The following is a 12700-nucleotide window of genomic DNA, read 5'->3' as shown; positions in this document are numbered from 1 at the left end:
CAGGAATCTGTCATCCACCAAGTGTTTGAAAGCATCTCCGTCTCTATTTCCTGAGGAGACTGAGGTCCTTTAACATCTGCCAGATGATGCTGAGGATGTTCTACAAGTCTGTGGTGGCCAGAGCTATCATGTTTGCTGTTGTGTGCGGGGGCAGCAGGCTGAGGGTAGCAGACACCAACAGAATCAACAAACTCATTCGTAAGGCCAGTGATGTTGTGCGGATGGAACTGGACTCTCTCACGGTGGTGTCTGAAAAGAGGATGCTGTCTAAGTTGCATGCCATCTTGGACAGTGTCTCCCATCCACTACATAATGTACTGGTTGGGCACAGGAGTACATTCAGCCAGAGACTCATTCCACCGAGATGCAACACAGAGCGTCATAGGAAGTCATTCCTGCCTGTGGCCATCAAACTTTACAACTCCTCCCTTGGAGGGTCAGACACCCTGAGCCAATAGGCTGGTCCTGGACTTATTTCATAATTTACTGGCATAATTTACATATTACTATTTAACTATTTATGGTTTTATTACTATTTATTATTTATGGTGCAACTGTAACGAAAACCAATTTCCCCGGGGATCAATAAAGTATGACTATGACTACAACACGCACAGGACGCCGCAGGAACTCAGTAGGCCAGGCAACACCTGTGGAGGAGAGTAAACAAATGACATTTCCGGCCCAGACCCAGCATCAGGAGATCTCTTGGCCCGAAACACCAACTGATTGTTCCCCTCCAGACATGCTGCCTGACCTGCTGAGTTCCTCCAGCACTTAGTGCGTGCTGCTCTGGATTTCCAGCATCTGCAGAATCTCTTGTGTGTATCACAGCGTTAGGCATGTACTTACTGCGAATACCCAGCACTGTGTACTCCACACTCTAGTGGGAATAAGAACAACAAAATCTCTCCCCTCTCTTTCCCCTCTTTCCTCCCCCTCGCTTTATCCTCTCTCTCTCTTTCCCTTCCCTCTCTTTTTTCTCTCTCTCCCTCTCCCCCACCCCTCCCCTTCCCCTCTCCTCGGGTTCGTCTGCCGCTGTGCAGGTAGAGAGAGGATCCGGGAGAGTGACTAATCACGGATGCAATTTACACCAGGAATGCACTGGGTCGAACGTAGTATCTCCGGCCAGGGATGAAATACCCTCAGGCACAAAACCACACAAAACTCACCTCGGGTGTCAGGAAAACGCACACCCGCGCCAATGATCGCCAACGGATCAATAGCCAAAAATTACAACTACCGACCGATAGCGCTGGACGCGTTAATCCATGTTACATTCGCTCATTTCCAACGCACCCTTTCCCGGTGGCGTTGACCTAGCTGACTAAAATGGGAGGACAAAAGTCACGCAATCTATTTAAATATGCGTCCAAGAGCTACTGGAAATGAGGAAGATGGTAACCACACAGATAAGGCTTCTTCCCCGAGTTGGTCATTAAGGAAACACTATTTTACATAACTATCTGTATTTACAATTCTTTCCACGAAATTCTGCAAAAGGTGATACGGTATAGAGTATTTCAAAGAAATATAACAGCAACAGTGTTTTAAATTGCATTGTTTTCGCGTTAATCTCCGTTCGAGCAGTTTTGCCTCGGCTAGAGATCACCCGAGTGAAAGCGGGGCTCGGGATTCATTTTCTGATTGTGGACCACGACACAGCAGGCTTAGCCCTGAGCCAGCAGTAGTGGCCGGTGAGGGCAGACTCGGTGTAGGTGTGTTCAGTCCAGGTGCAACAGGCTTACCGCACGAAGAGGATGAGGTCGCCAAACATCAAGCCGCCCGCCCCTGCCGGTTGTGGTGTCGATCCAGACCTCTCCGTTCGCCTCTTCCTGCCGAGGAGTAGCGCAGCATTAGCGGCCGGAGGCAAAGGGGGCAGAGATCCCGAGTGGCCGCGGCTCTGGTCGGTGCAAACCCGGACCCGGCTACAGGCTGCGACCCACCCGGCGGCCCCGCCTCAGCTGCCGGAGGCGAGGGTCCGGCTCCTTGCGGAACTGCGAGTCAGCATCGGCGTGGGGCTCTTAAAGTGGCTTCTCCGGCAGGTCATCCCTCCATGTCGAGAAGGAAGTCTCAGGCGAAGTCAAATGTGTCAGACTGCATTAAGCGCCCTGAAAGTAATTATAACGCATAAGAGAACGTGATAGGCTTTGCAACCCGACTGTCAAATCAATGAGCCCGGGAGTAAGTAGCACAGTGTAGGATTCTTGTGCTACTGGAGAGGGAGGGGCCGGGATACCGTGAGGAAGCCCCTCAATTATTGAAATAGTCACCACCCCAGAGGACCACATGAGTGTCAACAGTGATGTTGATGTGTATGAATGTAATGGGCAGGACTGACTATGAACGTAAAGAATGAAAAGGTTTATTCTCGTATCTCTTCTGTTATGAAGAGTGTTTATTTTGTTCAAACATAAATGAATAAGTTAGTAAGCTTTTCAGGAATAATAGCGGTGGACATTCGGCCCATCGAATCCTCTCCACTATTAGATACATTTCACCCCACCCTGCCCCATTCTCCTGCCTTCTCCCCGTAACCTTTGGCGCCCTGACTATTCAAGAACCTATCAAACTTCGATGTAAATATACCCAATATACCCAAATATGTTCACACTTGCCCGCAGACGCCGCCGAAGAGCGAAGGTGCTCAGAATTTTCGCTGCCTTTAACATCGCAGAATTGAGGGGATGCCGTTCACAAACAATAAAACCTGACGCCTGCTGCCCCCGTCGCGGAGCAATAAGGCAATACCGCTGGTATGCAGGCCTCTCGGCCCAACCAGCTCATGCTGTCCAATTGCAGCACAACACAAAATGCCGGAGGAACTCAGCAGGTCAGGCAGCGGCTATGGAAATGAATAAGTAGCTGACATTTCGGATCGAGACCCTTCATCAGGAAACGTCAGCTGTTTATTCCTTTCCAAAGGTGCCGAGTTCCTCCAGAATTTGGTGAGTGTTGCGCTGGATTTCCAGCAACTGCCGAATCTCTTGCGTTCACGCTATGCGGACCAACTTCCTGCGTTCACATCCTCCCCTCCATGTACCTGTCCGAGTGGTTCTTAAATAATACTATTGTACCTGCCTCCGGCAGCTCGTTCCCTATACTCACCACACTCTGTGTGAAACACGTTGCCCCTCAGGTCACATTCAAACCTCTCCCCACTCTCTTCCCCCTTATTTCTGACTCCCGTACCCTGGGCACTGTTACTTTTCACCTTATCTATGCCTCTCATAATTGAAACTTAAGGTGCAGGATTCCCAGAAGGTTAATGTACAGGTTGAGTCTGTGGTACAGAAGGCAAATGCAATGTTGGCATTTATTTAAAGAATATAAAGGCAAGGAGATAATGCTGAGTCTTTTTAAGACACTAGTCAGGCTGCACTTGGAGTATTGTCAACCGTTTTGGGCCCCATATCTCAGAATGGATGTGCTGTCATTGGAGAAAGTCCACAGGAGGTTCAGGAGGACGATTCCAGGAATGAAGGGGTTAAGATGTGAGGAGTGTTTGGCAGCTTTGGGCCTGTAATCACTGGAATTTAGGAGAATGCATTGGGATCTCATTGAAACCTACCGAATGTTGAACGCTCTAGATAGGGTGAATGTGAAGAGGATGTTTCCTATGGTGGGGGTATCCAGAACTAGAGGGCACAGCCTCAAAATTGAGGGGCAGCCCTTTAGAACAGAGGTAAGGAGGAACTTTTTTAGTCAGAGAGTAGTGAATCTGGGGGACGCTCTGCCACAGACTGCGGGGGAGGCCAAGTCCGTGCGTATATTTAAGGTGGAGGTTGATCGTTTCCTGATTGGTCAGGGCATTAAGGGTTATGGTGAGAAGGCTGGTGTATGGGGCTGAGTGGGATCAGCCATGATGGAATAGCAGAGCAGTCTCAATGGGCTGAATGGCCTAATTCTGCTCCTATGTCTTATGGTCTTAAGGTCATTTAAAACATTATTTTAAACATAATTTTCTATAAGATCATCCCAAACTCTCTTAGGTTCCAAGGAATAAAATCCAATCATGGCCAACTTGAGGGACAACTGCACAAGCGCGTGGACATCAGCAAGTCTTCACTGAGGAAGACAGCAGGATACCGGACACTCAAGGGTGGCAGGGAAGAGAAGTGTGCGCAGTCACAATTATGACAGAGAAAGTACTCAGGAAGCTGAACAGGCTAAAGGTAGATAAATCTCCTGGACCAGATGGAATGCACCCTCGTGTTCTGAAGGAAGTAGCTGTGGAGATTGCAGAGGCATTAGCGATGATCTTTCAGAAGTTGATAGATTCTGGCACGGTTCCGGAGGACTGGAAGATTGCAAATGTCACTCCGCTATTTAAGAAGGGGGCAAGGAAGCAAAAAGGAAATTATAGACCTGTTAGCTTGACGTCGGTGGTTGGGAAGTTGTTGGAGTCGATTGTCAAGGATGAGGTTACAGAGTACCTGGAGGCATATGACAAGATAGGCAGAACTCAGCATGGATTCCTTAAAGGAAAATCCTGCCTGACAAACCTATTACAATTTTTTGAGGAAATTACCAGTAGGCTAGACAAGGGAGATGCAGTGGATGTTGTATATTTGGATTTTCAGAAGGCCTTTGACAAGGTGACACACATGAGGCTGCTTAACAAGATAAGAGCCCATGGAATTACAGGAAAGTTACATACGTGGATAGAGCGTTGGCTGATTGGCAGGAAACAGAGAGTGGGAATAAAGGGATCCTATTCTGGTTGGCTGCCAGTTACCAGTGGTGTTCCACAGGGATCAGTGTTGGGGCCGCTTCTTTTTACATTGTACATCAACGATTTGGATTATGGAATAGATGGCTTTGTGGCTAAGTTTGCTGACGATACGAAGATAGGTGGAGGGGCCGGTAGTGCTGAGGAAACGGAGAGTCTGCAGAGAGACTTGGATAGATTGGAAGAATGGGCAAAGAAGTGGCAAATGAAGTACAATGTTGGAAAGTGTATGGTTATGCACTTTGGCAGAAAAAATAAACGGGCAGACTATTATTTAAATGGGGAAAGAATTCAAAGTTCTGAGATGCAACGGGACTTGGGAGTCCTCGTACAGGATACCCTTAAAGTTAACCTCCAGGTTGAATCAGTAGTGAAGAAGGCGAATGCAATGTTGGCATTCATTTCTAGAGGAATAGAGTATAGGAGCAGGGATGTGATGTTGAGGCTCTATAAGGTGCTGGTGAGACCTCACTTGGAGTACTGTGGGCAGTTTTGGTCTCCTTATTTAAGAAAGGATGTGCTGACGTTGGAGAGGGTACAGAGAAGATTCACTAGAATGATTCCAGGAATGAGAGGGTTAACATATGAGGAACGTCTGTCCGCTCTTGGACTGTATTCCTTGGAGTTTAGAAGAATGAGGGGAGACCTCATAGAAACATTTCGAATGTTAAAAGGCATGGACAGAGTGGATGTGGCAAAGTTGTTTCCCATGATGGGGGAGTCTAGTACGAGAGGGCATGACTTCAGGATTGAAGGGCGCCCTTTCAGAACAGAAATGTGAAAAAATTTTTTACTCAGAGGGTGGTGAATCTATGGAATTTGTTGCCACGGGCAGCAGTGGAGGCCAAGTCATTGGGTGTCTTTAAGGCAGAGATTGATAGGTATCTGAGTAGCCAGGGCATCAAAGGTTATGGTGAGAAGGCAGGGCAGTGGGACTAAATAGGATAAAATGGATCAGCTCATGATAAAATGGTGGAGCAGACTCGATGGGCCGAATGGCCTACTTCTGCTCCTTTGTCTTGTGGTTTTATGGTCTAAGTCAGACTGGCGTGAAGTTTAAAAGGAGACAGCTTTACAGAGCTGGTCAGGTGTCAGTGGGAGAGCATTTTGGAGACAGTGATCACAATTCTATCTCCTTTACCATAGCATTGGAGAAGGATAGGAACAGACAAGTTAGGAAAGTGTTTAATTGGAGGAAGGGGAAATATGAGGCTATCAGGCAGGAACGTGGAAGCATAAATTGGAAACAGATGTTCTCAGGGAAACATATGGAAGAAATGTGGCAAATGTTTAGGGGACCATCCTTTCCCTATCTCATTGGAATAGATGGTAGGGTACAGGAACCGTGGTGTACAAAGGCTGTTGTAAATCTAGTCAAGAAGAAAGGAAGAGCTTACGAAAGGTTTGAAAAACTAGGTAATGATAGAGATCTAGAAGATTATAAGGCTAGCAGGAAGGAACTTAAGAATGAAATTAGGAGAGCCAGACGGGGCCATGAGAAGGCCTGGGCGAGCAGGATTAAGGAAAACCGCAAGGCATTCTACAAGTATGTGAAGAGCAAGAGGATAAGACGTGAAAGAATAGGACCAATCAACTGTGACAGTGGAAAAGTGTGTATGGAACCGGAGGAGATAGCAGAGATACTTAATGAACGCTTTGCTTCAGTATTCACTACAGAAAAGGATCTTGGCAATTGTAAGGATGACTTACAGCGGATTGAAAAGTCTGAGCATATAGACATTAAGAAAGAGGATGCGCTGGAGCTTTTGGAAAGCATCAAGTTGGATAAGTCTCTGCCTGGATGGGATGTACCCCAGGCTACTGTCGGAGATGAGGGAGGAGATTGCTGAGCCTCTGGTGATAATCTTTGCATCATCAATGGGGACAGGATAGGTTCTGGAGGAGTGGAGGGTTGTGGATGTTGTTCCATTATTCAAGAAAGGGAGTAGAGATAGCCCAGGAAATTATAGACCAGTGAGTCTTACCTCAGTGGTTGGTAAGCTGATGGAAAGGATCCTGAGAGGCAGGATTTATGAACATTTGGAGAGGTATAATATGATTAGGAATAGTCAGCATGGCTTTGTCAAAGACAGGTCATGCCTTACGAGCCTGATTAAATTTCTTGAGGATGTGACTAAACACATTGATGAAGGTAGAGCAGTAGATGTAGTATATATGGATTTCAGCAAGGCATTTGATGAGGTACCCCATGCATGGCTTATTGAAAAAAATAAGGAGGCATGGGATCCAAGGAGACCTTGATTTGTGGATCCAGAATTGGCTTGCTCACAGAAGACAAAGAGTGGTTGTAAACGGGTCATGTTCTGCATGGAGGTCAGTGACTGGTGGTGTGCCTCAGAGGACTGTTCTGGGACCCCTTCTCTTCGTGATTTTTATAAATGGCCTGGATGAGGAAGTGGAGGGACAGGTTAGTAAATTTGCTGATGACACAAAGGTTGGGGGTGTTGTGGATTGTGTGGAGGGCTGTCAGAGGTGAGTAGTGAGTGTGTGGAATGGGCTGCCGGCAACAGTGGTGGAGGCGGATACAATAGGGTCTTTTAACAGACTCCTGGATAGGTACATGGAGCTTAGAAAAATAGAGGGCTATGAGTAACCTTAAGTAATTTCTAAGTAAGTACATGTTCGGCACAGCATTGTGGGCCGAAGGGCCTGTATTGTGCTGTAGGTTTTCTATGTTTCTATGTTTCTAACTCTCCCTCTAATCCTGACAAAATCCTCCTAAATCTTTTCTGCGCCCTTTCCAGTTTAACCCCATCCTTTGTCAGGAAATGTAGAGGAGGCTTGACCCAAAACCAGATCAGCAGAGATGACTCAGCGGTGAACAATAACTTTAATAATAGACTTCAAGATAACGAGCCACGGCACAAAACGAGAGAGAACAGAATCTAGACACAACAGGCAAAAAGATAAACTTTATGTGGGAAGAGGGAAGTCTAGGAACAACTGGTGGAGACCCATTGGCCAGACGAGTGAACGAGACTCTGGATGAGAACTGGGGTTAAATCGGCTCTGGCGATAAGTCTGGAAGCAGTGGCAAGTGAATCCAATTAGCTGGTGGAGACTGGGAGGCGCCTGCATGTGCAGGCTGGGACGTATCAGTGGGAGTGGGCCTGCCATCTTTCCTATAAGAGGGTGACCAAAATTCTACACCTTATCCAACTGCAACACAATGTCCTAAGTACAATACTCAATGCCCTGACTGATGAAGGCCAGCATGCTACAGATGGCAGCATGGTACTATAGCGATTGGGGTTCAAGTCCCAATGCGGTCTGTTTGCTCCGGGTGCTCCAGCTCCCTCCCACATTCCAAAGACGTACCCAGTTAGGGTCAGTAAGTTGTGGGCATACTTTGTTGGCACTGGAAGCATGACGACAGTTGGGGGCTGCCCCTTGCACATCCTCAGACTGTGTCAGTCATCAACGTACACAACACATTTCAATGTAGGTTTCTATGTTTTGATGTACATGTGACAAATAAAGCTTAATTTTTCTTTAATCAGAATCCATTTGGTTCCCAGAGGCATAACTGAGAGCCAACAACCTTGCGCAGGGCACTCAACAGGGAACGTGAAAGATTTCACGCTGGTTTAACTTTATGTCATTGTTTTAAAAACTGCCAACTGAAGAAAACATGGATATTGTAGTTAATGAACACCATAGAGAGTATCCTATCCGTATGTATCACAACTTAGTACGGCAACTACCCTGCCCGTGACCATAAGAAACTGCAGAGAGTTGTAGTCGCAGCTCAGCACATCACAGGGACCAGCCTCCCCTCCGACATAAAGGAGGGGAGGTTTGGTAAGTTGGTGCCGGAAGCATGGCACTAGAAACCAAATGGATTCTGATTAATTAGCTTAATTGTCACAGGTACATTGAAACATAGAAACACACAGAGAAATATGCTGTTTACGTCAACAACTAATACATTCCAAGTATTGCCATTCTTCCAGTGCCAACTTACTAACCCGTGTCTATACTTTTCACTATCTCAGTAAAGAAGTGGTATTATCACGGACCCCTCCACCCCAAATGTTCTTTCTCTTTGTCCCATTAAGCAGAAAAGCCTGAAACCATACTCCAACAAGCCCAAAGGTACATCTAATCAAAGTTGAAAATTAAGTAAATTTATTATCAAATTACATACATGTCAGCGTATACAAACTTGAGATTCATTTTTCTTGCAGGCATTCACAGTAGAACAAATAGAATCAATGAAAGAATACCCACACTAATTTGCAAAAGATGACAAACTGTGCAAATATAAAAAATAATAATAAGACATAAGTAAATAAATAATACTGAGGACATAAGTTGTCGAGTCTTTGAAGGTGAATCTATAGGTTGTGTTCGGTGATCCCACTGTTAGAAGGCTGTGGAATGGTCCCTGAGTGTGATAAGATGGACTCTTGACCTCAGCATCTACCTTGTTATGGGCTTGCACTTTATTTCCTGCCTGTGCTTTCTCTCTAACTGACGTACTTTATTCTGTATTCTGTTATTTGTTTATTTATTGGGTTACAGTGCAGAATAAGCCCTTCCAGCCACGCCACCCAGCAATCTTCCAATTTAAAACCCATCTAATCACGGGACAATTTACAATGACCAATTAACCTGCTAACCCGTACATCTTCAGAAGCCCAAAAAGTCACAGGGAGAACACACAAACTCCTTACAGGCAGTTGCGAGAATTGAACCCAGCTCGCTGGTACTGTAAAGCGTTGTGTGAACCACTGTGCTACCATGCTTCCCCTCGTACTACTTCAATGCACTACGTAAAGATTTGATATGTACGGACACTATTCAAGACAAGTTTTTCACTAGATCTCAGTACATATGAAAATAATAAACCAACTTATCACTTTATATTTTCAGTTTGTTGGAAGAATTGACATTAACATATTCCTCTGCTGTCTGCTTTTGTTAGAATATGTATTTTTAGCAATGCAGTGTTTTATCTCAATGTAATTAAGATATATTTTCACGCTGTTGTGTACATACATCTATTGATGCTTCTGGACGCATTTTCAGTGATGTTCCTGGAATCATCGGGTGTTTCGGGTCTTTCAACATCATACACCCTCCTCCAGGTGACCCAGCCGGGGCTGATCAGACCCCAGCTTGTGTCCAGATGGCTAGCTACTTATGACTCCATGGCTCCCCTCTTTTGAGCCACAGCCATCTTGAGGCCCTCTCTGCCGCATCGGTGGTACTGCGGATGGCTCTCATCTTCCTCTCTCCCTTGATGCCCAAAATGCTGAAGGCTCTAAATAAAGAACGAATCCCCTACAACCAACCTCCACTGGGAGACACCTCGCTCTCCATCCAGCCTGCTGACAGTTGCTGACCAGTCCTGCGTACTTGGAGAGCTTCCTTTCAAAGGCCTCTTCCAAGCTATCTTCCCATGGGACTGTCAGCTCCAGCAGCACCACTTGCTTAGTAGACTCAGACACTAGGACAATGTCTGGTCGCAGGGTGGTGGCTGCGACATGGTTGGGGAACTTCAGCTGCCCTTTGGGGTCCACCAACAGCTGCCGGTCCCTTGCAGAGGTCAGAATGCCTGCAGATGTTCTTTTGGCAGGTACTGGCTGCTCCCCAGCTCTGACAAAGGCAATGGTCTGCTTGGAGGGTCGGGACCGCTTCGCCCACTCAACTCCTGTGCTGACAGCTTCAGCGATGGTCTTCAGGACCTGATCATGCCTCCACCTGTACCGTCCCTCACCACGTGCCCTTGCACAGCCACTGAGGATGTGCTCCAGGGTTCCTCGCTTTTTCCTTCAAACATTATGTAAAATGACCAAATATTTTTCCACAGAGAATGGAGGGAGCGTTGAATTCTCCGCCAGGAATGGTGGGTGCATAGAACGCTCAACCAGCAGTGGTGGGTGCGTAGAATGGTCCCCTAGGAGTAGTGGATGTGTAGAACACCCTGCTAGGATTGTTCTTAGAGACATTGAAGAGACTATCAGATAGACAGATGGATGAAAGAAAAATGGAGGACTATGTGGCGGGAAAAGTTAGATTGATCTTAGCGTAGGTAAAAGCTGGGCACAACATCATTGGGTGAAGAGCTTATAATGTGCTGTACTCTTGTAATGAAGAGCCTGTAATGTGCTGGAATTTGCCAGTAATGTGCTGTAGTGTTCTACTGTACGTTCAATGTTGTATGTTCAGATTCAGATTTATTTATCATGTGTACATCAAAACATACAGTGACATTAGTGTTAACAACCAGCACGCCCAAGAACATGCTGGGGGCAGCCCGCAAGAGTCAGCACACATTCCAGTGTGAACATAGCATGCACACCACGTTCAGCAGAATAACACAAGCAACAACAGCAGCAGCAAAACAAGCTCCTTTCCCACCCTGCCACCCAAACCCTCATACACACAGACTCAGACCTCCAATCTTTGGCCACTGACCCTCAGACTCACAGACCTTCAGGCCTCGATTTCTGGATTTCAACAGGCCTGAACCCCTGGTGACCTGAGCCCTCATGTCTTCTTTGGACCCTAGTGACTCCGACACCCCTCTATCTCTAAAGCCATGTCATTTTCCAGAAGTTATGGGACAATGGTAATGGTGATCAAAACATGTAACGTTCTGGTTTCCAATACGATGTATTTGAATCTTCTCCCATCTGAAATTCATTCTGAGGAAGTGGAGGGATGGGTTGGTAAATTTGCTGATGACACAAAGTTTGGGGGTGTTGTGGATAGTGTGGAGGGCTGTCAGATGTTACAGCGGGACATTGATAGGATGCAAAACTGGGCTGAGAAGTGGCAGATGGAGTTCAACCCAGATAAGTGTGAGGTGGTGGTTCATTTTGGTAGGTCAAATATGATGGCAGAATGTAGTATTAATGATAAGGCTCTTGGCAGTGTGGAGGATTAGAGAGATCTTGGGGTCCAAGTCCATAGGACACTCAAAGCTGCTGCACAGGTTGACTCTGTGGTTAAGAAGGCATACGGTGCATTGGCCTTCATCAGTTGTGGGATTGAGTTCAAGAACCAAGAGGTAATGTTACAGCTATATAGGACCCTGGTCAGACCCCACTTAGAGTATTGTGCTCAGTTCTGGTCACCTCACTACAGGAAGGATGTGGAAACTATAGAAAGGGTGCAGAGGAGATTTACAAGGATGTTGCCTGGATTGGGGAGCTTGCCTTAAGAGAGAAGTTTGAGTGAACTTGGCCTTTTCTCCTTGGAGCGAAGGAGGATGAGAGGGGCCCTGATAGAGGTATATAAGATGATGAGAGGCATTGATCGTGTGGATAGTCAGAGGCTTTTTCCCAGGGCTGAAATGGCTAACACGAAAGAGTACAGTTTTAAGGTGCTTGGAAGTAGGTACAGAGGAGATGTCAGGGGTAAGTTTTTTACGCAGAGAGTGATGAGTGCGTGGAATGGGCTGCTTGCGATGGTGGTGGAGGTGGATACAATAGGGTCTTTTAAGAAACTCCTGGACAGGTACATGGAGCTCAGAAAAATAGAGGGCTATGGGTAACGCTAGTAATTTCTAAGCTAACAACATGTTTGACACAGCTTTGTGGGCCGAAGGGCCTGTATTGTGCTGTAGGTTTTCTATGTTTCTATGTAACATCCCGCGTGGTAAAACATGTTGTGTAATTATAACCTCTTTCTTTCATGTCACATCAGAACAAAGGCATTGTCAAGTAACTGCTAATGTTTAAAAAGAATTTTACTGTTGATGTTTTTTTTCTGTAATAAGCACATTATATCAATATCTCCAGAGTATTTCCATAATTATCAGATGTTTCCAGATAGTAGACTCCAGTGGAAATTATTTTTATAGAGATCAGATTTATTTGTCACATGTATATTGAAATATTCAAACATACTGAGATGTGCCACCAATACGGCCCGAGGATGCGCTGGGGGCAGCTCGTTAGTGTCGCCGTGCTTCTGGTGCTAACAGAGAGTACCCAC

The 12700-nt window shown here is 46.1% G+C and overlaps 1 protein-coding gene across 5 annotated transcripts in view; it reads right to left on the bottom strand.

The window, feature by feature from the left end:
* lrrc3b (leucine rich repeat containing 3B) overlaps window positions 1-2163 on the bottom strand; it is a 54703-nt gene extending 52540 nt beyond the window's left edge. For 3 of the 5 annotated variants that reach the window (XM_063069480.1, XM_063069478.1, XM_063069482.1), the window contains exon 1: window positions 1173-1388. The gene's annotated coding sequence lies outside the window, so the exon portion shown is untranslated. Of the gene's footprint in view, window positions 1-1172; window positions 1389-1748 lie in introns of those variants that run through there. The other 2 variants (XM_063069481.1, XM_063069479.1) reach the window with 1 other exon arrangement.
* Between the last annotated feature and the right edge of the window lie 10537 nt (window positions 2164-12700).

This window comes from Mobula hypostoma, chromosome 17 (assembly GCF_963921235.1).
Source record: "Mobula hypostoma chromosome 17, sMobHyp1.1, whole genome shotgun sequence".
Classification (NCBI taxonomy): Eukaryota; Metazoa; Chordata; class Chondrichthyes; order Myliobatiformes; family Myliobatidae; genus Mobula; species Mobula hypostoma.
Note: the sequence above shows the minus strand (reverse complement) of the source record. Positions and strands in the feature narration are given on the sequence as shown.